At 38.6% G+C, this 25,069-nt stretch overlaps 1 protein-coding gene across 4 annotated transcripts in view; it reads right to left on the bottom strand.

The window, feature by feature from the left end:
- Nucleotides 1-25,069, bottom strand: part of DGKB (diacylglycerol kinase beta) — a 411,208-nt gene that overhangs the window by 57,597 nt on the left and 328,542 nt on the right. The gene's annotated exons all lie outside the window — the stretch shown is intronic.

The following is a 25,069-nucleotide window of genomic DNA, read 5'->3' on the forward strand; positions in this document are numbered from 1 at the left end:
GGATGTACAGTCTGCACCAGATCTACTCCCTCCTTCTTCCTTAGGACAAAACTGAATTTTTCCTGTAAGAAATGATTAGGCAGGCCCTGTCTTGCATCAGTGTACCTGCAGAGTGATCTAATTTTGGTATTACAGACATTCTTGATCATGAGACATATTGAAAATAAAATGCGCAATAGTTTAGCATAATTGAGTTGTTCCGTTTCCAGACCTTCATCAAACTTTCAAAATCTGGTCACCCACAATGAATTGCCAGATCATCATCATCAGCTATTTATATAGCGCTACTAATTCCGCAGCTGTACAGAGAACTCTCTCACATCAGTCCCTGCTCCATTGGAGCTTACAGTCTAAATTCCCTAACATACACACACACAGACAGAGAGAGAGAGATCAGGGTCAATTTTATAGCAGCCAATTAACCTACCAGTATGTTTTTGGAATGTGGGAGGAAACCGGAGCACCCAGAGGAAACTCAGGGAAAACATACAAACTCCACACAGATAAAGCCATGGTTAGGCATCAAACTCATAACCCCAGTGCTGTGAGGCAGAAGTGCTAACCACTGAGCCACCGTGCTTAATATGTTTAATAGAGCCATTAGCACTTATTTATCTTACATTAAAATGCCTGTTCATGTGTTATTGCATAGCTGTGTCTCCTTCCTTGATGCAATGTATTGTATTAACTTATTACTTAGACTATGGGTAGGTACACACTATAGGCTTTTCAGCCGATTATCATGCCAATTACGCGATAATCGAATGTTGGGCCCAATATTCTATTAGAGTGTACACTGAAACTATGAATGATTATCGTGCCAAAGCTCATTGTATAGTTTCATTTGATTTTTAAACCAGACTTAAAATCTCCTTCAACGATGGAGCGATGTCGTTCCGATTCTCTAGTGTGTATCCACTCAGGACCAGCAGTGTTGGCAGATCTCCATAGAGTTTACAGTCATGATCAGCAGATGGTTATGACAGATGAAGAGCACAAATCTGAGGATAAATCTTTTAAAATGTGTCTAGTGTGTACACATGAATTATCATGCTGATCAGGACTTTTTTTTTTCTTCTAGCTGTTGGTAAAATTGTTACTGTTATGACATTGGGATAAATTTCCTGTAGTATGTACCCAGCCTAAGAGTAAAGCCTGGCAATTTTGAAGATTTGAGGTCCCCCTCTGAAGCTGGGTACATGACTATGCAATTATTGTGCAGATCACATGACTCACGACCGTTTGGTCAGTTATTGTAAGAGTGTGTATGCTCCAACGATCATGTTTTATTGTACAAAAACACATTGTATCTGTTGATTTGGTTTTATGAGCTTCCTAAAAATCACGATCAACGATGGAACAATATCAGCAGATGGTTTTGAGAGATGAAGATCACAGATCTGAAGTTAAATTGTGTAGGTGTGTACACATGAACCGGCATGGTCATCGGGACTTTCAGTCGTTAGTGAAATCATTTGAGACCTTGCATCTATGATGATAATGATTGCATAGGTGTGTACCCAGCTTTAGATATGTCTCTTGAAGGGCTTTAGATTGCCCGTCAATGTTCTAAAAGCTTGCTCTCGGTACCTACAATTGGTTCTATAAGGTTATTGTTTGGTAGCATTTAAGCACGGTGGCTTAGTGGTTAGCACTTCTGCCTCACAGCACTGGAGTCATGAGTTTGATTCCCGACCATGGCCTTATCTGTGTGGAGTTTGTATTTTCTCCCCATGTTTGCGTGGGTTTCCTCCGGGTGCTCCGGTTTCCTCCCACAATCCAAATACAAACTAGTAGTATTAATTGGCAGCTATAAAAAAAATTGACCATAGTCTCTTTGTCTGTGTATGTATGAACTATTCTGTTTGTCTGTGTGTGTGTGTGTGTGTGTGTTAAGGAATTTAGACTGTAAGCTCCAATGGGGCAGGGACTGATGTGGGTGAGTTCTCTGTACAACGCTGCAGAATTAGTGGCGCTATATAAATAGATGAAGATGCTGATGATGATGATTCTAGCCAACTTCATGGTGTGCAACCATATATCATATCAAACTTCTACATCTTGCCAAAGATACATTTAAGATAGTTTTGCCACCTGACTTACTCTCAGTGGAGATTTACTAAAGTGGAGGTGTCGCCCATAGCAACCAATCAGATTCCAGCTATCATTTTCTAGACTGTACTAGATAAATGATAGCTAGAATCCTATTGGTGGATATGGACAACACCTCCGCTCTTCCTTTTTAGAAGCTTTAGTAAACCTACCCCTAGGTTGGGAGATGTCATAAAGTAAAATAAAAGGAATTATAGCTGAATTTCCAAGCAACACTTGTCTATTTGGTTACTAAACTGCACCTATTGCCTAGAGACAGTGGAGGCAGCCATTTTGGTAGCCATTTTGTCGACTGGATCAATATTTATGAGACTGAAGCCTATCAATTTTTTGGAATTCACGCCCCATGAATATGTTGTACTGTCTCAGTGGTGTCACTAATTCCTAGGAAATGAATAAGCTGTATTATCATGAATGTTGTTCAGCCCATAAACTGGCTTCCTGCACTTTGTGTAGGCAGCGAGTCTGCATTAAGCTTGAGAAAGGCCTTGCAGTTGACCCATTGACGAGTAAGCAGGACACGAAAGATGGTTCGTAGATGACACACGATGCAAGATAAACACTTGATTTTTAGTTTTAAACTCTTCAATGCTATTTTTTCTCTTCTAGTGCCTGCTGAGCTCTTTTGCTATCATTCAAACATTTCAGCTAAGAAGTTGTGGTGTGCAGTGTCTAACCAACCTTATCCACTTACTGTACTCAGTAGAAGTTAATTTAGTATGAAAAATTATCTTCAAGCTTAAATGTATAGATGAACGTTCCTATACCACAATATAGCTTATAGTATTTTAAATGCCATGTGTCCTTGTTATAAGCTTTTCGCAAGCTACCGTCTAACGTTACCACTTCCTTTAACCGAAGGAGGTTTAGTTCCTACAAATTCCCATTTATTTGTAAGGGAGCATGTATTGTGCCTTCTTTCGACAACCTCTATATGGATGGTGGAAGGCTTTGGCATTCATTCAAGAATTTTATATAATTATTTAGTCTTTTTTGGCCTTGATGATTTTATTTGTCTTTGTGCTTTTTAATGTAATTTATATATTAATTTTATTTTATATATTAATATTAATATTATTTTTTTATATTTGATATGCTTATACAGCCCCTTTTATCATGTCTTGGCCGTACCTAGAACACATCTATTTAACTTGTTCCTTTCTCAAGCTCCTAAAGCTGGAGAACAAGAAATCTGTGTGTACCATTTTTCTATATGATATTAAGGTCTTTGACACTGGTGTTTACAGCCTCGAATTTTCATTATTGATATTGGTCTAGTTTATACCTCCTTGTAATGTTTCCACAATGGTTTCTAACAGGTACCAACAGGTCAAAGGTAAACATATTTACTAAAGTTTCTTAAAAAAAAGGCACGCTACGGAGCCAGGTAGACTTGGGCATCAATTAGATAAAAGTCATCCGTTGCAGATGATACAGTAATCTACCTAAGCCTCATAACTTCATAGGGGAGTATTCAATTGTTTGTTTTAACGCGCTAAAACAAAAAAAAACGAGCGCTCTAAAAATATTACTGTTAATACGGTAATTACTCGCTAAATTTCATCTCGCAGCTCCCTGAGCAGCGAGCTGAAATTCAGCCCGCTGGCAGCGAGTAAGTACCGTATTAACTGTTTACGCACGCAAAATTACCGTATAATATGAAGTTTTTTTAGAGCGCTCGTTTTTTTTGGTTTTAGCGCATTAAAACAAACAATTGAATACCCCCCTTAGACTGCCTGTTGTGGCTTGTAAGCTGCTGTCAACATACTTTATAAAAAAAATAAAAACAAATTGACTACTAAGATAATGGTTCTCTACCTCCTCTTCTCTATCCATCACTGTTCTTTATATGTGATCGTAGGATGGACCTCCCGTCACTACAGACAATAGAAAAATGCAGGTCTGTGGACATACAGAACTCTCACTGGACAACTCCTGCAGTGTAATGTTGATTGTCCATCTCCCTATATGCCTGGAACATATGCCTTAAGAAGCAATTCACTGATTTCTTTGAAAGTACCCAAAGCACTAACGCGTTTTGGGAAAGCAGCCATAGGATTCGTCCTATCATTACTCTGGAATTTGCTAGAGAAGTCACTGACACTGAGGACTCCTCTTAGTATTACTGTGTTTATGATCTTATACTTAAAATACACTACACCTGCTTCCAATGATCCTAGTGTATCCCACTCCCTTTTCACTGCTATCCTGTTTTTCCTATCCTCCATTGTTCTTGCGTTAATGTCTATCTTATCCCTGAGTCACATACTTATCTATTGCCCTAAATCTCACCCTCCCTCACTTATGTTTTCTTTGCATATTTACAGCATCTACTTTTCTTCCCTCATGACATTATCTCAGGTCCATCCCCCTTTCCCAACTGGTGGCCCAGCTCTGCTAACATGTATCTCCCCCATGATGTGCCTGGGTCCTTTTAAACTGATTAAGTACATCTATTCTTTTGTAGCATCCAGTTTAACTAATCTCCTAATGGAATTGTATGTGTTGTATTTGGCATACATTTTTAATGACTTAATTCCCTCGTTGTTAAGCATATGCCACCAATTACCTTTAATCCCAACTAAAATGTACTTTATTTTTCCCGTCTATTGCAGGTCTTTCTGTACTATGGTACGCTTGCATCTACCGTCTTTTTATCTGGATATAAATGTATTACTTGACTTGTTTAACGCAGGTCCGTCTTGCACATCTACTTGTTCAGTGGTGTTCACCTAGATCAGGGGTCAGGGAACTTTTTTAACCTTTTATCCCAAAATATATTTAGATACGCAGACATTACCCCCTTGATTTGAAAGGAAGGAAATCATTTATTATTAATTATTGGAATTCAAAATTTTATTAAATCTATTTAAAATTTCTTTGAAAGCTTCAACTTCAAAACTTCAGGTTTTGGAGAAATGATGTTGCTTCATTTTTTATACAAGAGCATCAATATTGGGGCATTTTGATGTCATAGCAATTTGGATACAGTCTTCAGCATCCAATCAATTTCTCTGGTTTGTTTTTATGCTCGTTAGAGTGGAAAATCCTTGTTTGCAAAAGTAGGTTGTTGCAAAAGGCAGCAACTTTTTTACTGCCTCCTCATGTGCAATTTTGATGCCTTTGCAGCTGTTGACATCCAAAAATATGACAGATCTGCTTTGTTTTCAAATGCAATACGTGCTTCATTATTGCATTGAAGCTCAAGAAGTGCCTCTGCCAACCCTTGAGGCTCTTCTGGTACAACAGCAATTTCACATTTAAAGGGGTCTACAATCCAACTGACAGCATCTGAACGGCAGCATTACTCCCAGGAATTTCATTTTTACCCCATTTGGAGTAATTTACCCCTAATCCCTGACCACTGACCTAGCTAATTAAAGAATGATTGATTGGTTTGATTGATGTTATCTGCCATTCTATTATAAACTTTTCCATATGATAATAATAATTATTATTTGTTTATTTGTAAGGAGCCACAGATTCCGTAGCACCGGATACAGCAGTGAGTAACAACTAGATGAAGTAATACACATAAGTAGCACAAATGAGTGTGGGTAATGCTATGGGGACTCACACAGAGTGAAGCAAAAGACCTAACAGGGCGTACAAGGGAGTCAGACAGTAGACAGACATGGGACAATAGGTAGAGGGGACCCTGCCCGTGAGACCAAATTGGCTTACCATTGTACCTTGTGCGTGTGTGTCTGCTCCCAAACAATTGTAGATGATCAAATTCCATTTCTCTCTGATGATATTTGATTGAGCATCACCCCTGCAAAAGGAAATGTACCACCCCACAATGATACCCGGTAATGCAATGCAAGTAGAGATGGTCGGACCATTTTGAAAACAGTCCTCAAAGTAGATCGTCGGACCTATACAAAAGTTAAAAAAATTATGGGAAATTCTCAGACTTTTGCAAGTTTGAAAGATTCAACCACAGTTTGAGGAGGATGTTCAAAAAGTATCAAACTTGTTCAACCTGCATCATGATTAAGTTTGACTTCCAGTTGCCGTTTTAAATTTAGTTCCAAATGAACTTAGAAATTTTGGTTTAAGAGTGAAGGAACCGGTCCCAAAATCATGAGTAACCCAACCATGTACAAGTTTGAGGCTGTCAAACTAGCCCAGTTAGATGGAACGTACAACAATTTATCAGACGTACCGGGACTATATAAACACATCATAATACTCAGTAGCTACATAATTCAATTCCAACCAAAGTGGGGGGTCCTATATCTAATTTGATAGCCATAGTTACACCCCCTCCCTCTCCCCGCCCCCCAACAACACTTGTGTGTGATCCTTGACCAATCTGGCAGCAGCAAGTGATGCCTTTTACTATTAAATTCGGACATTTGACCCGTTGTCCATAAAACCTGATCTGTGTACAGTACATCTATGATGAAGTTTTCCGCATATCTGTTCATCAGGTGAATAGGTCGAACAATCAAATTTGCCCGTTTCCGGTGCTTTTGAAAACAAACTTCTGTTTATATAATTGTTTATATTTTTTTTGTTTAATAATATTTAGGTTTATTTTCAATATAGGAAGGGAAACAAATCAGTCATGGCATTTTGACATATCTCTTTATTATATTAATTCTTTGAGATCCTACCATACAGTTCTCTATGTTCTATGTAATGTACAGTATATTGCAGACGTCAGCAATATTGGAAGGTGATTCAGAATGTGAGATTCTTCCAAAAATACAGATGCACTAATAAAGTGCAGGACTTCGATTCCAGCGCTCTAGTATGGCAATGTTTTGAGCAGAGAGCTTTATGTTGCACTTCCATAAAAATATTCAACAAGAACATCTGTGTTGAGCAAGGAACTGGCATGGCTCGCACCTCCAGTACCAGGTGCAAAGAAAATATATGCAGTCTGGGTAGTTCTCGACTGTAACCATCTGCTTCTATCAGCAGATCGTTCTCCTCCATTCACTGCCCATTAGAGGATCTGGGAAACACTTTCCAACTAGGAAAGCTTAGACACCTTGCACTTCATTACTTGCTTTACACTTTAACTTGCAATATTAATCTCGCTAAGGTAATCAAAAAACGTTACTCTATCCAACCTGGTATTTAGCAAGGTGAAAACAAATAGGTGCTAAATAAATAATTTCTTAATTGCATTAAACTGAGCGATTAAAGCAAATCTATATTTAGTTAGCAGTCGTTACATATGTGCAGATTTTAAAAGATGTATTGTATGAAGTTGCAGAAAGGAAAGAACAATTTAGTAAATGTCTGATTTGTAATATTTATGTATTGTTTTGATCAATCATAACTTTTATCTACAATAGTCATATAAAGTCTGAGATTCATTTCAGCTGGGTCTCATTGGATGGCAGAGCCAGTTAAGCTGCTCCTACCCCTTTTATTTAAATCCCCTGTGGCCTGGACCCTGCGTGTTTGCTGCTAGGAAAAGCCAGAGGCTGTCATAACATCCAGTAGACAGCTACTGGCACTCATAATAACTTATAGTGCTGGGCTGCGAATAGAATGAACTCTAGCTGCCAATTAGAATCTAAAAACAGTAGGCTGCAGGAGCACCAACTAGGGGACCAAGCGGCAGATAAAATTATGAGCGCACATCATTGAAGGAAGGCTTGCTGTGTATTGCCAGCCGAGCATGCATTCAATAATCGGAAGCACAAAACTGCATTTGCCTCCCAGTCCCTCAATACAGTCACTGCCAAATGAAGTGTCTGTTATAGATAGGGTGAGCAAAGGAGAGGCATTGGGATCAACTAGATTATGCTGTACTGCCTATAGGTGCACATAGGCAAACCAAGGGGGGATTCCTAGTGCCTGGAAACCCCCTCCAAACCTGGGGCACTGTTTAATTGAGATAGCTGGACCCTGCCCCAGTTTCACACAGCTCTGCTTGAAAAGGGAGAGCTGCGCGCACCTAACAGTAGTGCACGCAGCATTGCCCATGTATATTATGGAGATAGGAAGAGTTGGAGAGCAGCCAAGCACTGTCTAATATTATAACCACGCCCCCATGCATGCTGGTCACGCCCACTGGTGGTGTGGTGTGGAAACCCCCCTCTAGAAATCCTGCGATTGCCCCTGGTACATGCCTATATAGCCTATATATAAAACCAACTTTGAAAACAGATGTACTAAAGCTACAGATAGAGCATAAATTATCATAAAACAAACTTATATACAATAGAGTGTGTTTAGTTTTTGATGCTTTGGGCTGTCATAACTTATCTCTCTCTCTCAAGACTTCCACAACTACTACAACCCCCACCGTGCTTAAATACAATAAGACAAGTGATTGGGGCCTAAATTAAAAACAGTCTGGTATTTAGATCAAGTACCGGATTGAGATCAGAGAATCTATGTCAGTTGTTGCTAAACACATAAAAACATAAAACAAATACTAAAACAGCAAAGAGGCCAAAAAGTTATGAGGCTACAATATAGTCATGTTATTAAATATTAGAAAATATAGAATTTGTTGCCATCAATAATTGGACGTTATGAATTATAGGGGAACGTATATCCTGATAATGATTGTTTTACCCAAGTTAGGCTTTTTGTTAATCTTTATTTTAAAGAAGATAAAAAAAGAGAGAGGAATGGTCAGCTGACAGCAGGGTCACATGATATAACAGACAATAAGTAACGGTGGTGCTTCCAATAGGCTGTTTGCAGCAAAAACTGTAATGTGTGTAATGTGTTTCTCTATAATTCTATTAGATACATCATATGGGATGTAAAATAAGGCTAGTGTGTATTTATCTAACCTGCACGTGTTATAGTGCTTAGTAAAGGGTTTAATAAATAACTATCCTGGGCAGCGCGGTGGCTTAGTGGTTAGCACTTTTGCCTCACAGTGCTGGGGTCATGAGTTCAATTCCCGACCATGGCCTTATCTGTGTGGAGTTTGTATGTTCTCCCCGTGTTTGCGTGGGTTTCCTCCGGGTGCTCCGGTTTCCTCCCACACTCCAAAAACATACTGGTAGGTTAATTGGCTGCTATCAAAATTGATCCAAGTCTCCCGGTCTGTGTGTGTATGTTAGGGAATTTAGATTGTAAGCTCCAATGGGGCCTGGACTGATGTGAGTGAGTTCTCTGTACAGTGCTGCTGAATCAGTGGCGCTATATATAAATGATGATTATATTAATATTAGTTGGATTTAACGAGTAGTCTATCTCTGATCTTATTTCTTTTTGATATCACTACAAACAGTTATTGTTCCTTCTTCAGTAACTACTTCAGTTCTATATTATTTTGCCTGATAAAAACATAGTTTATGTTGTAAATTAATTATTGGTGTACTTGTTCTTTAATTAAACAAAGAAACCCGCTTGTCCTTGTGTGTTTTCGAACTATATTATTATTATCTATTATTTATAAAGCGCTGACATACTCTGTAGTGCTGTACACTGAGGGGATAATGCCATAAACAAATTACATACAAAGACATGAAGCACAAGGTAGAGATGGTCCTGCCCTTATGAGCTTACAATCTAAGAGGTTTGGGTAACAGATGAAAGCGGAAAAACAATTGTAGCAATTGTATTAAACTTCAGCTTGATAAAATAAGAATGTAATTGGTTAGTATTTGGTGAAAACCTAAATTGCATTTTCAGATGCCGAACAGTGCAATCATAGATATCTAGAACACACAATTATACTATATACAGTATATACATATATTTATGTGTAAGTTGTAGAAGGTCTAAGGACTTGTACACAATTTAACCTCGTTCATATAATTAGTTTAAAGCACAATTTGGCAAATTAAAAAAAAAATCATTTCAAAATGAAATGCCCTATATTTGGCAATGTCCAGGTAGACTATGGGAAGACCAGGGCCATCTTTTCCATTGGGCACGATGGGCAGGTGCCTGGGGGACCCATAGGCAAGGCTCTTAATTAGAATAAATAATCCTGCAAAAGAAAAAACCTGCATAAAAATTCTTCAAGGGTCACTGAGCAAGTACATCTATCTATCTCTATCTCTCTATATCTATATCTATATATATATATATATATATATATATATATATATGCATGTGTAGGGGCCCCGATGCACTGCTTTGCCCGGGGGCCCATAATGTTGTTAAGATGGCCCTGGGGAAGACTGGGGTACTGGGGGCTCTATGGGCTTTAAAAAGTTAATTTAGTCCCTATATGCTCCTTCTTTCAAATTTGTTTATGTTGGTCACTTATCCAAAGGTAGCTCATTCCATTCTGATACTTGGTTGTGGTAATTATCCAAAATGAAGATAGAAACATAGAATTTGACAGCAAATAAGAACCGCTTGGCCCATCTGGTCTGCCCATTATTTAACCCATGGTAACCTCAGACACTATTTGATCCTTACTTCTTTGTAAGGATATCCTTATGCCAGCAAGGTGGCTCGGTGGTTAGCACTTCTGCCTTACAGCACTGGGGTCATGAATTCAATTCCCAACCATGACCTTATCTGTGAGCAGTTTGTATGTTCTCCTGTGGTTGTGTGGGTTTCATCCGGGTGCTCCGGTTTCCTCCCACACTCCAAAAACATACTGGTAGGTTAATTGGTTGCTATCAAAATTGACTCTAGTCTGTCTGTGTGTGTGTTAGGGAATTTAAACTGTAAGCCCCAATGGGGCAGGGACTGATGTGAGTCAGTTCTCTGTACAATGCTGCGGAATTAGTGGCGCTATATAAATAAATGGTGATGATGATGTCTATCCCAAGCATGTTAAAATTAGTCTACTGTGTTAGCCTCTACCACCTCTCTGCATTTTGCATGTGTTTTTAACTGTTGTGACACTAGGGGGCAGATTCGAATCCAGCGTTGTTCTTTAGAACAACATGGGGAATTGAATCTGCCCCCAGAAATCATTGTTCCAAGTGAATGCATACCTATATGTGTTTTTACATGTCTGGCGTTGTCTAAAATGTTACTTGTTCCATTCCATAATGCAAGTAATAATGCATATCACACGTGTATTGAACAAGTTTTCGTTTTTAGAAAAAAAACCTTATCTCAAACATTGGTGTATATCTACTCTAAAGTGTGAATAACTAGGAGCTCCTATCAAAACCCTTCCTGAAACTCTATTGAGACTGTCACCAATGAGAGTTTTATTAAACACTGACTTCTGACTACAATTTAAGAACACAAGCTAAAAACAAACAAACATTGCATACATAAATATGTATCATACAAACATTATTTCTAGCAAACAAATTAAATACAATAGTTAGAATAAATGACACACATATAAATATTGTGATAACACATTTAAAGAGACAAATGTTTGCTGTCATCTGACTATTTTTTGTTATCTCTCTTGAAGATTTGAAACCCTTATAATTAATTCCTTACAAGCGTATAAAACAAATGAACTAACTTGATTTTATGACAGTGAAAATCTAAATGGTATGAACACTATATTGAGCACTTAAGAGGATTGCCTAGCATTAGCAATAAAGTATTTATCATAAAGATAAAAAGAGATTTTACACTTGATAAACTAAGTTTAATGCACAATATAAAAATAATGAATTGCATGTTTGTATAATGTAAATGTTGCTGATGGTAGCACATATACAGCTATCGGCGCCTCTGGAGGTGAGAAACGGTTAAATTGATTTCACCTACTTCTCGATGCACTTCAAGTTCCCTTTTACAAGGTTCTACAAGGACAGAAGAGAGGCTCGTAAAGAAAGCCATCTAATATAATCAAAGCAACGTTATTCAGATGCCCAGAAATGCAGGTGAGCAGGCATCACAAGTAGCAAAAGTGCTGCTTCAATGAGAGGATCCACTTTATTCACAGTTCAATGGGCTTCACTGAGAGCCCTGGTTCTTGAGAAAGGTTACAGGGATTGCGGAAAGCCACGAAAATGTTATCTTCTTATTTAAGATAAACATAGTGTAAGAGATAAGTTGCCGCCTAGAGATGAAACAGGTTTTTTTCCTATGACATGGCTTCATCTCTGGGAATGTGAAGGTGCAATTTCAATGCAGAAATGTTTCATATTGGAATGAAATTTGATATATGTCAGAGATGCTCAATGCACTGATCTGACTGGCCGATGGTAGTTGTGACATCACAGTTGCGCCTACAGCCAGGAAGTATTCAATAAAAGCCATGTAGTCAGCCTTGACTAAATAAATATATATATATATATATATATATATATATATATATATATATATATACATATATATATTTCTGTGTGTGTGTTTTATCTCCAAATCATTTATGAGCTCGAGCATTTCAAACATGAACTTGTGTGAGCGTTTGCAAACAGAGCAGGATTATAGGCAGGACTACCCTACCCATGCACACGTGGTCCACAAACACTAATTGCTTCCCCCCCTACCATACTGTGCGACCAATCTCATTCCTCGTGGTGTTCTAGCCTGAGAAGGCCAGATAGCATGAACTGCAGGCAGTCGGTGCCAATTTTCCTGGACCTGTACATGGTCAGATAAGGATAAGGATACCACCCATGCTTAGGTCCGGTAAACACTTCGGACAATGAAGTCTTAGTGCAGTGGACCCCACAATACACTTGCCCTAGGGACCTGAAAGTCTTAATCTGGCCTTGGCTTACCCATACATGGATGCTTACTAACTGCCTCAAATCAGCTGCATTTACCTGGCACTTAGCACAGTGCAGAACAGAGCTGGAATGCCACTTGCAATGGGTACCATTGTTTTTAACAAAAAAGACTAGAAAGTATTGTGACTAGGCTGCAGCCTAGGGCACTAGGCTTTTAGGGGAGCAAAATTTTAAGTGGTGCAAAATTGTGTCAATTATCGCTGAGTTTTGAACATGCAGGAACATACAAATTGTTGTGGGGGAGGGGGTGGATTGAAGGAAGATGGATTTTAAATTAAGGACAAGTTTGTCTCAACCTATTGCATATCAGTTAAGCGAGGGGGAAGTGGCATTACGAGCTTATTAGCCTAGAACGACCTGAACCCTTAATCAGGCCCTGAATGTAAATACATTAAATAAAGACTAAAAGACATGGATCCTCTGCAAGCGCCAAATACATTATTTTTGCTAGATTAATTGCTTTAAGTTGTACTAAACAGGGAATATTTATATATATATATATATACTACCCATGGTATCTGCACTTAACATATCTGTGTAACATAGAAAATGACAGATAACAAGGCTTCGTACCCTGTTTCATCACTAGGAATTCTGTGCAAGTTCTCCTTTGTCTGGCTCAATGAAGGAGCTGGTCGGCTTTCTGCCAGCACAATGAACCAGCTGCAGCCGCAATTATTGATCATTTTATCTTCTTAAAGGAAGTAAAGCAAGAGAGTAGCAACAGGGAAAGATAAATGCTACACGGCTTTTATAGATTAATAATAATCACTGGCATATAGAAATAATTAACATCTGACACAACATAATTTCAAATACTAGCCTATTGAGATCATTTTATTTCACCTTATATTTTTGTAAATATTTGTGTTTATTGTAGAAATAAGACAAATAAAGCCAGAAAGTTAAAAAAAATGTATGAAGAGCTCTGGAAAATTGATCCTTAAGCACCGCAAGCTCCTGTAGTCACGTTCCTTACCTACTGCACACCAAATAACATACATGTGCCATGAGTACACAGGAAAGGTGGCCAAATGTAACACACGTAAAGAACAGCTAAACCTCATGATTAAAAGTTCATATAAGAAACATGAACGTAAAATATAGAGTATCATCCTGACTTTCCACTGTAGCTCTGTTACAATGTAACATTAGGATTTAGCAGTCCTCACACCCCTTCGTCAAAGACAGCTGGACTCACATTCCACATCTTCAGGACACTGTCCTAAGGGAATCTGATGCACGGCACAAAGCTCAAGCAGTGAAGCATGCCAGTTATGTTTGTTGTGATATCACTACCCCTGCGCCTATGTATAAATCCACCCATATCTTCAGCCTACACAGATAATATATGTTACCTTTGAGACCAGCAAACCATTTACACAAACTCGGGCCTCCCCCTTTTACAAAACGATGTTAGATAGAGAAGCACCCTCCTCCTAAACAATGCCACTTTTCTTAGCAGGATAGAACAAACAGTGGATACATTTAGATATTTTTTTAGCTCACTAATAAGCATGTCTTAAGATCCATTGAAGGAAGACAATCTCTGATACACTGGCTCCTCAGTAATGAATGGTGGTTTAAAGCCATTTATTTGTATTCAATAAATTTAAGTCATCATTGGTTAGAAACACATCTGCTTCTCCTAGCCAATTGCGATCAACGATGCAATAGTCAGGGGTACATTTTGAATAATATTTATTCATTCTGTTATTTCTTGTATTGAGGGATTGCACGCAACTGTAATCCCCCCTTCCTCCTCAAATAATACACTGGTGAGTGAGTAGAGGAAGAGGACAATGTTTAGAAGACAAAACTAATGATATGCACGTTACTGGTAAATTATTAGAGGGGCTCAATGCAATATGTTAGAAGCATTGGATGGTTCATGGGTCAAAACATATGGAACTGAGAACACCATGCTGTTTTCTGATGGAGACAAAGCATGCAATGTATCAAAAAGACATATACAAGACCTCATATCTCCAATGCAAAATCCCAAATCTCTTTCGGCTTTATAATAGAGACCCAAATTATTGAGTGGCTTTACAACACAGAGCCATATTTCAGGTGGGTTACAAAGCGTTCCCTAACAGGTAGCTTTTTCATCTTGCGATTTCTCACTGTTTCAACAGATGAAGGGGAAATGACGGGAAGCTGTCGTACACACTCAATGGCTCCAGCCACTGATGGTAAGATAGTGTTGCCTGTTCACCTATTAGAGCACGTGGACCATTTATTGGGTATCCAGCATTCTGATTGGGAAATATTCAGCACTATCGACCAATCAGAGGGGAGTCAGAGCCGAAGTTTGACATCTCTTTGGAACCAGGTCACTGACCGTTTAAAACCCAACTGAGAAACAGCACTGAGAATGGGTTAATTTAGTGTAAGGAGAAAGGACATCTAGAGCATACAGTTTATGAAATAAAAAATGCAGATGTTCAACATTACTTATTGGTATATTATATTTAGTTATCATTTGCATGCTCCTACCCACAATGCCCAGGTACAGGATTTTTTTTTATATACTTTAGCTTTGAATTGAATCTTTGCTTGATACAAATGTTTTCTTTCCTATACAATGTTCATGTTATCATTTTTTTAAAAAAAAATTGTAAAATGAAATATATTTGAAGTCAGAAATTTGTTTTATTAAAATAACTTGCTTTGAAATATAAGAAGTATAAATCCCATTATTAGTATTGCGCTATCTGTTGAAAGCAAATAAGACCTCTTATTAGACAGCAGCAGCAACAGCGCCACCTGCAGGTTTTAAAGAAAGAAACAAACCAATATACTTTACAATGTGAGTTACTGTTCATGAATTATTCATTATTTACACCAATATGGGTGGATTATATGGGCTGAGCTAAGTAATCATACAGTTGTCCTGATTTTTTCTTTCAAAATTATGAGATCCCTAACAACAGAACCTCCCCTTAATAGCGTTAAAATAAACATTTTAAATGTAAGGATTCAACTTAGTTCATTTCAGACGTAAAGAATATTTTAACAAACTATTTGCAAAAACATGTTAACAAGTTTATGACTGTTTGCATTATATGCAATTTTTTGCGAGTTTGTCACGTGACTCCGAGCCAAGGCAGAAAATTGTCAGGCAGAAGTGGTGGCAGTTATAGTCCATGGATCCATTGAGTAGACAGTAACAGATTGAGTCCAATCATCATCATCTATTTATAGATGATGGGACTCAATCTATTTATATAGCGCCACTGATTCTGCAGCGCTGCACAGAGAACACATTCACATCAGTCCCTGCCCCATTGAAGCTTACAGTCTAAATTCCCTAACATACACAGAGACTAGGGTCAATTTTGATAGCAGCCAATTAACCTACTAGTATGTTTTTGGAGTGTGGTAGGACACCGGAGCACCCGGAGGAAACCCACGCACACTCGGGGAAACATGCAAACTCCACACAGATAAGGCCATGGTTGGGAATCGAACTCATGACCTCAGCGCTGTGAGGCAGAAGTGCTAACCACTTAGTCACCGTGCTGTCCCTCTCGATCAATTGAACACAATGCTCAATTGTATTAACTGTTGATCCAGAAGAAGAGGAAAAAGCTCACTGAAGTTGTTTCAGAAGAAAAAAATTCCTTCCTAAGTTTGAAACGGCTCTCATACTCCAGCTATCAATCCGGTTAATCGCAATTTAATTTAATTTGTATATTGGGTTTAGCTAACAGACCTCCAAATTAATTTTAAAACGATATATTGAGCCTGCTGATTCTAATCTTTAACTCATTACATTCTTTAGTGTTTTTTTTATGTTTAGGGATGTTTCATGTTAATAGAGTTTTGTCTTTACTTTGCATACATTTATACATGGAAATTAAACCAGTTTTAAGCACCACTTTTAATAAACAACCATAAATTAAGCAGCATGTCCTAACGGGTTTTATTTTTTTTCTTATACAGTACATTATTATCATTATATTATTTAATACGTGCATCCTCTTTCCTCTCCGTTATTCACGTCACCTTGATTTCTAGTGAATATAATGTGTTTCAGCGTAAGATAGAAAAAAAGATTTGCACAAGTTCTAACAATTCTCTTAATCAACCGAAATGAGGAGATATTTCCAAAGCATATACTATTTCCATCCAGAAGTTCTAAAAATAAAAGTAAAAATTTTACAGTCATTAAAAGTTTATTTCAATTACTGAAAAGTTCCACATTAGAGTCACCGCTGCTATTGATCGGTGAGGGCTAAAAATAATATTTATAAAGAGTTAAAACTTGTATGTTTTACACCATAAAGTCGGGCAAAAGTCTGGCTGTCATTTGGAAATTAACAGTAAGTCAGAATTAAGTTGGAAAATGATATCGTCTATGTGTCTCACTGCCTCATATATACGAAATGATAAAATATACTCCTTGCTATGTACCTATTGATATTCAGTTTCCTGCGGCTAAATTGGCTGCTCTAGATACCTATAAACTTTTATGATAGAAAACACAAGGAGACGTGTGTACATTAGAGGAAAAGACATCCTTATAAAATGAATTATAATTTCTATGTAGACTTCGCTGTAAAAATTTGCTAAGAGGTTAATTTGGACATAAAACATTGTGACAAGATAATTAAGTTTGATATCGTCTTAATTATTTTTGATCATCGTCTTGGTTTTATGTCTTAAATATTTTTTTTCATGGTTATGAAGCTGATATCCTTGCGTTGTTTTTGAGATAAACAAGTTAACAATTTAAAATGATTTGAAACTTTAAGGGTGTAAACTTTACAGAGTTAAAGAACAACTAAATCTAAAAATGTTCGGATATAAAGTATTCAGGTTATATACATAGTTCATTGTGATTTTGGCATTCCACTCTGCAGGTCTGGTATAAAATAAAGTTTAATGGAGAACTATCTCCCCACTCCAATCTGCAGTTGAAGCTTCAAACCTTCAAGCGTTCTCTGAAAACCCACCTCTTTAGACAAGCTTATAATATTCCTCTACCACCCTCTTAATCTCCCTAGGTCACCCTATTACCACCCTCTACACAGCTAATACAAGACAACAACCCTCTGACCAACATAGTTGTGTGACTGAGCCCAGAGCCCACTAAATACTTTGTAACCTTTGCATTCTAGCTGGACAAATATTCAATATGATGTAGCACTTACCCTTGTGTATCAAACTCCCATTGTCCCATAGATTGTAAGCTTGTGAGCAGGGCCCTCTTACCTCTACGTATGTATGTATTACCCAGTATTGTTTTATTACTGTTTGTTCCAAATTGTAAAGTGCTATGGAATCTCCTGGTGCTATATAAATAAATGACGATGATGATGATGTTGATAAGGTAGTCCTTATTGGATCTAATACAGGTCACAAGGTTAGACTGCAGTTAGTTAAGCTGCTTTCACATCAGTAGTCTTGTATGAATTCCCTAATCCAGACAGTACATTTCTGCAGAGCAGGACTCCAAGGATGTCACTCATACTCTGCCTACTCAGATATATACCTCCCCCCTAACATGGCAACCTGCATCACAAGGTGGAAAAAAAACATGATAGACACATTCAATTAAATTATTTCATGTATATTCTGTAGGTCAGTCGTACCTAACCTTTGCTCCATATCAGATATTATCTTTACTTGCTCTTTAAACAGATATGTGAAAGAACTGTCACTGCTGGACAATTCTGTAGGCTATTCACTATCACAAAGCTGCCCATGTTGGTCCTACACCTTTCATCCTGTAATGCTGAAGAGCTGCTATGATAAGGTCAAGTCCTCTGTGACCTCAGCAGGAGGTGCACATAAATGTTAACAGCCTCTTACTTGATGTTCGCTGGCTGATGCTACATTTGTCATTTAAAAAAGTTATATCAAGACGTTGAGGGTAATTTATGAACCAGAAAAAATACTATTGTTCATCACAGACACATTTTGTGCATATTGTGCACTGTTATAACTTTTATTTGGTACGGAGACATTCAATAAAGACATGTTCAAAGCTTTACAGAGTCGGCACTTTAATAACAAGACAAATAACACATGGGTATAATAGATATAACAAGGGTTCAGCTGTTCTGGGCTTGAGCTGCCTATTCCTGGTGCCAATCAAAATACAAAATGGGCATTACCACCTGTAGCACATACTTGTCTCTGAAAATGTAGACGATGGGCCTGTAGACTCATCTTTTGGCCAGTGTGACTGATGAGATATCTTAGTGTATTTATAACAACTCTTTCTTTTACTCTAAGGTCTGGAGTTTCGGGGTCTCTCACAATATGAACCTGGAGCATCACAACTATGGACGGTGCAGGGGCTGTGATTTGGACGTCAATGTGCGGCTCAGGAGCAGGGGACACTCTGGGAGGTCAGAGGATAGTTGGGAAGACAGTGTATTAAGGGTAGGTGTCATGATTAGCAGCTTCTCTCTCCTCTGGGTTTCCCTTCACTCCTAAATTATTCCTCCTCAACTGGGTATCCAAATTCTTCAGTCTTGGAATTGCATCCTCTGTATACTGATAGGAGACAACATTTTTCTTTCTAGTTGGTCCCTTCTCTCAAGAAAACGAGACCAAAGAGATTTCAGGGTATGGACAGACTTTTACGCTTCTAAATAAATTGTCAATCTCGTTTCCTTCATTTCTTTAATCAGAGACAGAAAACCTCTGCATGTTATTGCAGAGAGTTGTTGTCACACGCCGGCCCTGCGAGTGGGTACCGGCGGTCTTACCCTTCTCCCGCAGGCAGGGTTCCCGGCGGACTTGGCCGCATCCGTCCGATGGCAGGCGCCATCTTGCTGTCGAGTCTGCGCATGTGCAGACACGCTCCTCCTCTTAAAACCTCCCACTTACTCCTCATTGGTCACTACCTATTGGAGGGGTATTTAAAGCACCTCTCAGGTGCCTGTTCTTATGCCCACATTCTGCAAAGAGTAAGGACCTGGCTCTGTGTGCTGCCTGCTCCTGGTGCAGTCCGCAGCCTATATTGCACTCCCGTTGTTCCAGTGATTACTTTCGCTACCTTCCTGAGTTACCTCCTTAGTGTACATTTCCCAGCTGTTTCCTGCTCTGCCTCAGGGGGCCGCGACCTGCGTGATAGGGGCTGCTAAGACCACACCACCTACCCATTAGACTCCGCGCCCTTGGGTGAGTTGTGCCATATCAGGCAGATTCAGGGGATCCTAAGGGCACCCTCGACAACTGTGACAGTCGTCTTCATCAGTTAGACTTGTGCACATCGGCAAATGTTAAAACATCAGGGCTATTATGCTGGGCACAGGGCTGTATATGTCAGTTATGGGGCTGTGGTGGGCATAGGATTCTGCCATGCATGAGGGTTGTTATAGTAGCCACAGGGCAGTACATGGTAATCATTTAGCTATGGTGGGCAAGATGCTGGGTACATGTAGTATATGTTGGTTAAAGGATTGTGGTGGCAACAAGAGCAATTATGCTGGGCACAGGAAACAGTATGATGGGCATAACATAGGCAAATCGAGGGGGGGGGTCATAGTTCCTGGAAACCCCCCCAAGCCTGGAGCGATGTATAATTGAGGTGGCTGGACCCTGCTACCGCTTTACACGGCTCTGCTTGAAAAGGGAGTGCTGCGTGCACCTAACAGTAGTGCACGCAGCATTGCTCATGTATGTTATGGGGATAGGAAGAGTTGGAGAGCAGCCAAGCACTGTCTAAAAGTATAGCCACGCCCCCATGCATGCTGGCCACGCCCACTGATGGCGTGGTGCGGAAACCCCCCTCTACAAATCCTGCGTTTGCCCCTGTATAAGAGCATGATATCTGTGCTTCAATGTATACTAATACTGGCATAATCAGTTGAACATGAGACTGTTATGTTGGGTAAAGGACCCCCCCCCCCCCCAGCTGAATTTAAATCCTAATTATAAATGAGGTCCAATCAGAATTTGGGATTTTTGGTTTATTTAACAATCTTAGGTGTAAGATGCACGTATCAAGATACGTTTTTTGCAAAGTGCAATTTAAAATGCATTTTTTGTAAGGTTTTCAATCCACAAAGTTTATCAATGTGAAAATCGTGCATCAAGTCACCTTGCTACTGGCAGATCTCAGACCTCAATGCTGGTTTTGTGACCAGGGATCCACAGAAACGGTGACTGTATCAAGCAGATGTTTGCAAAACTGTATTTAAAACCCGTTGATAGTTCTATAAATAATTTTGCCCACGTAGATAATAAAATAAATAATAGTGCCCCAATTTTATGAAAAAAACAATATTGACCCCAGTAGTATGAAAGTAGTATGAAAATACATAATAGTGCCCCCATGTATGAAATAATAAATATATTGTTAAGTAATATAATTATCAATGGTTGTATTATTATATGTTTTATTAGCAAAAGGGCTACATTACTTAATACTTATTTAAATATCAACAGTGGCAACACTTTTATTGCATGTTCTTGTGGCACTACAAGTGCAAGTATGCACTGCTGGACATGTGCATGCTGGTACTTGTAGTGCCACAAGAGTGGCCAAGGATACCAGAAGGGGCACAGTGCTATTTGGCATTGAACCAGTATTCTCTAGGTATTCTCTAGGTGCAATCATTTTTTAGGGGGTTTCGCTAGAGGTCTGGGGCTGAAGCTGAGTAGCCTGGATTTGGAAGGCAGCAGGAGAAGTGCGGTATGGTATACCAGTGTGTATATATATATATATATATATATATATATAATGTAAGTGACTTGAATGTGATAGCGTTACAATAAAGGCAGCAGGTGAAGTGGCGGTATGACATGCCGCCGTATATCCCCCACCTCCACCATTCTGTATATAGAGGTGGCGTATACCAGCCAACTTCCACAGCTGGTAAGTTCCACATGCTCCATTGAATATGCAACATCTGTTGCCTATAACTGTTGTGCATATGAATCATTAGAATCACTAGGGCTCAGTTCTCTTGTGGAAACATTACAACTGTGTGCATGAGCCCTTACGTAGAAGAAACATACCTGCCAACAGCAATGATTTTTACAGACTGACCCAAATTCCTTAATTCTCAAAGGAACAGGGATTGTGAATTTGGGACGTAGCATTATCAATTATGGGTGTGATTTGGCAAATCTGGCCATGGCTTGGGGAGATTGGTCCCAAAAATCTCTCAATACAAAGCTTATGGAAGTATATACAATTATGGAATACAGTAAATACACAAAAGGTTCAGCAATGGTCAGGAAGTGATCCAAAGAGCAAGTAAAAACAGTTCTACATTTTGATAAAACCCAGTAATTAAACTGTGTAACAAGTATGTAAATTGACCATATCAGGAGTTAGATACTATCGGTCGTATCTGGAGCTTGGTTGATGAGTGAGGTCAACTTAGTGTACACAAGGGGTATTATAAGTCAGAAAATCAACCAAACGCAAAGTGAATGAAATGTACTTGCTCATTAATGCTCACTCTTGCCTACATGTCGTTCTCTAAACTAATATTTATGATAATAAAGCCTATAGATTTACTGCCAACAAACTGGTCACATCAGTATGGCACAAAGACTTCAGATACTTCATGGATATTATTCGTTTCTATAGAACTGATAGAAGAGGCTGTATAATCTTGCACAGTAATAGACTACTTGATCTAGTTTTATGTAGGATCATTTGCATCTAAAGACTACTAAGTGCATTACTTAATTACATGAAAGTTGCTACAATATACTGAAGTAGTAAGTGAGAATGTCTAAAATAAGCCTGCTTATCACACACCGATGAGTATAAAGCGAATGCCCCAATGCTTGTTCAGGACATTTATTCAGAGTAATTCCCTATAGCTTTGATTTCTTTATATATTTTTAGAACCAAACTGTTAATTTATGTTAAATTGAACAGAATTAACATTGTGATTATGCAAAAATTGTTAATTTCTCATCTTCCTTCCTTCACCCTCTTCCAGTGCTATGGACACTGACACACTGAGAAATGTTGGGCCTATATATATTCTTTATCTTCTGTTAACTGCAGAGGAAAACAGTTTGCATATATATTTTTTATATGTGTTGCTAAATGTTGCTGACCTATTACATTGTAAGTGAGTTAGGAAAAGGAAACAGGTCTATCACAGTTTAACTTTTTCTAAATTATATTCTTGCTAATCCTGAGGAAGAAAAAGTAGGATCCCAGCAAAACAATCCTACCTGTCTCCATACTAATCTTAGTCCTTTCTCCCATCACCCCAATATGCTGTTTACTAAGTTACAGATATTTGCAGATAATAAATTCACCATTACCATCTCTTTTAGAGGGAAATTACATAGTCCGACCACCCTTTCAGTATAGAACGTCTTTCTTTGCTGATGTTTTCGATTGCCTCTTTAAAATCATAGCTGTAAACCAATTTTGGATGGATATGCTACACTATGAAACACTTCAGTAAAACAAATGAAAATTATTATAATGACCTCACTGATTCAGAATAACTTTCAATCGCTATTTGAGAGCAACTTTAATTATGTTTCATTTTCCCAACAATCCTGCTATTTTGTACTATTATGTCTTATACAGACCGATGAAGAATGCTGTTAAATTACTATTGCCTGTGGATATCTCGATCTGTGTGTTTCTTCATTTTTGAACTGTAAGCTAATTTATATCATATAGTCATTTTAATAATGTGCAAATTTAAAATCTTACATTCACGCTGTTGTGCCTGGGTTTATAGAGTTGCTGATCGTAGTGAATCTCTACATCCATTACTTGGAGTGTCACAAATAAAGGATAATAGATATGAAATGTTTATATTATACTGCCCAGGTTTCTTCTACATGGGAAGACTAATAATCACCTGAAATTTTTCCTTTTCACTTGCTGCTAATGAAGGAAGCAGAGGTTAGTTGGGGCCAAGAATCTCCCCTTCTCCAAAAAGGTCTCCGCACCCCCCTCATACTGCTCTCAAAAGAGAGGCCAGAAGACAAATACAAACATTGGTGATGCTTATACCTATATTTTATTCCTCTTCAGTTAAATTTGATGTAAAACAACAATTTAGTTATAAAAATATATAAAGATATTAAAGCCATTGGGAGATACTCTGTATAAACGTACCGAAGAAGCATTCTGGTAGCATTTTGTAAGCTCTCATCTTTGCCGTGCGCTAATCATACTCCTCCGTTCTTGATTAGCTGCTAATTTATTACCTTTGCAATGACTGTGCATGGTCAGGGACTGCTGTAGGAACATTGCAGCACATCTACAAGGGTGATTAAGCAGTACACCCACTGTACATGCAAATGAGCCTATATAAGACCAGGGGGTAAATGTATCAAGCTGAGAGTTTTCCGGCGGGTTTCAAAAGTGGAGATGTTGCCTATAGCAACCAATCAGATTCTAGCTATCATTTTGTAGAATGTACTAAATAAATGATAACTAGAATCTGATTGGTTTTTCAAAACCGCCGGAAAACTCTCAGCTTGATACATTTACCCCCAGGTCTGGTATTCTATCACTACTCAAGATAATGTCACACCTGAGCCTAGGACCTGTTTACTTTAGTTACAGACTTGCATTCACATTATGGTCTTATATTGGCATACTTCTCAACTGTCCTGATTTAGGTGGGATAGTTCCAACTTGAGAGCTCTGTCCGCCTTCCCGATCCGGACAACTTTGTCCCAAGGATGGTAATTTTTGGAGGTACATCTCATTTACTGCTGCTCTGGTGAACAGATGCCACATACATTTGAGGGGCAGAGATTACGGGGCACGCCTCCAGGGTGTGTGGCCATGCCCCTTCATGGCATAGCCATGCCCCCGTCGTGACACGGAAATGCCCTCTGTCCCAATACCAGATACCCCAATGTTGGGAGGTATGTATGGGTGCATATGTATCTAAACATAATACACTATGTATCTACACCACACTACTGAACACAGGCCCGCACATACGCAGAAATCTCACAGGTTTAAAATTAGCATCTAATTGGGTGTGTATGTGTCTACATGGGCAACAAGCAGAATACAGTTTTATACATTTTCAAATGTATGGCATTGGGCTTGGATGAGTACTTGGCATAAATTTACCCAAATTGGGTTGATTCAGTGAATATCCTCAGACATTAGAGATTTCTCATCAATAAAGTCCAGTCTTTGCAGGGTATGTTTCAAACTTACAAACATAGGAGGTAAGTGAAAAGAAAATGGCAGGTTAATAGGCAACATGTGGCACAGAGGTTAGCACTGCCACCTTACAGTTGTTCTCTTTTTGTGCGAGCATAGGTTTTCTCCAAGTGCTCCCATGTTCTTCCATGGTTCATTGTGGTAAGCTCATTGGCATTTCATGGAATTGACCCTGGTATGTGTGTATGTGTGCCTGGAATAGTGATAATAGATCGTA

The sequence above is a fragment of the Mixophyes fleayi genome, chromosome 5 (assembly GCF_038048845.1).
Source record: "Mixophyes fleayi isolate aMixFle1 chromosome 5, aMixFle1.hap1, whole genome shotgun sequence".
NCBI lineage: Eukaryota > Metazoa > Chordata > Amphibia > Anura > Limnodynastidae > Mixophyes > Mixophyes fleayi.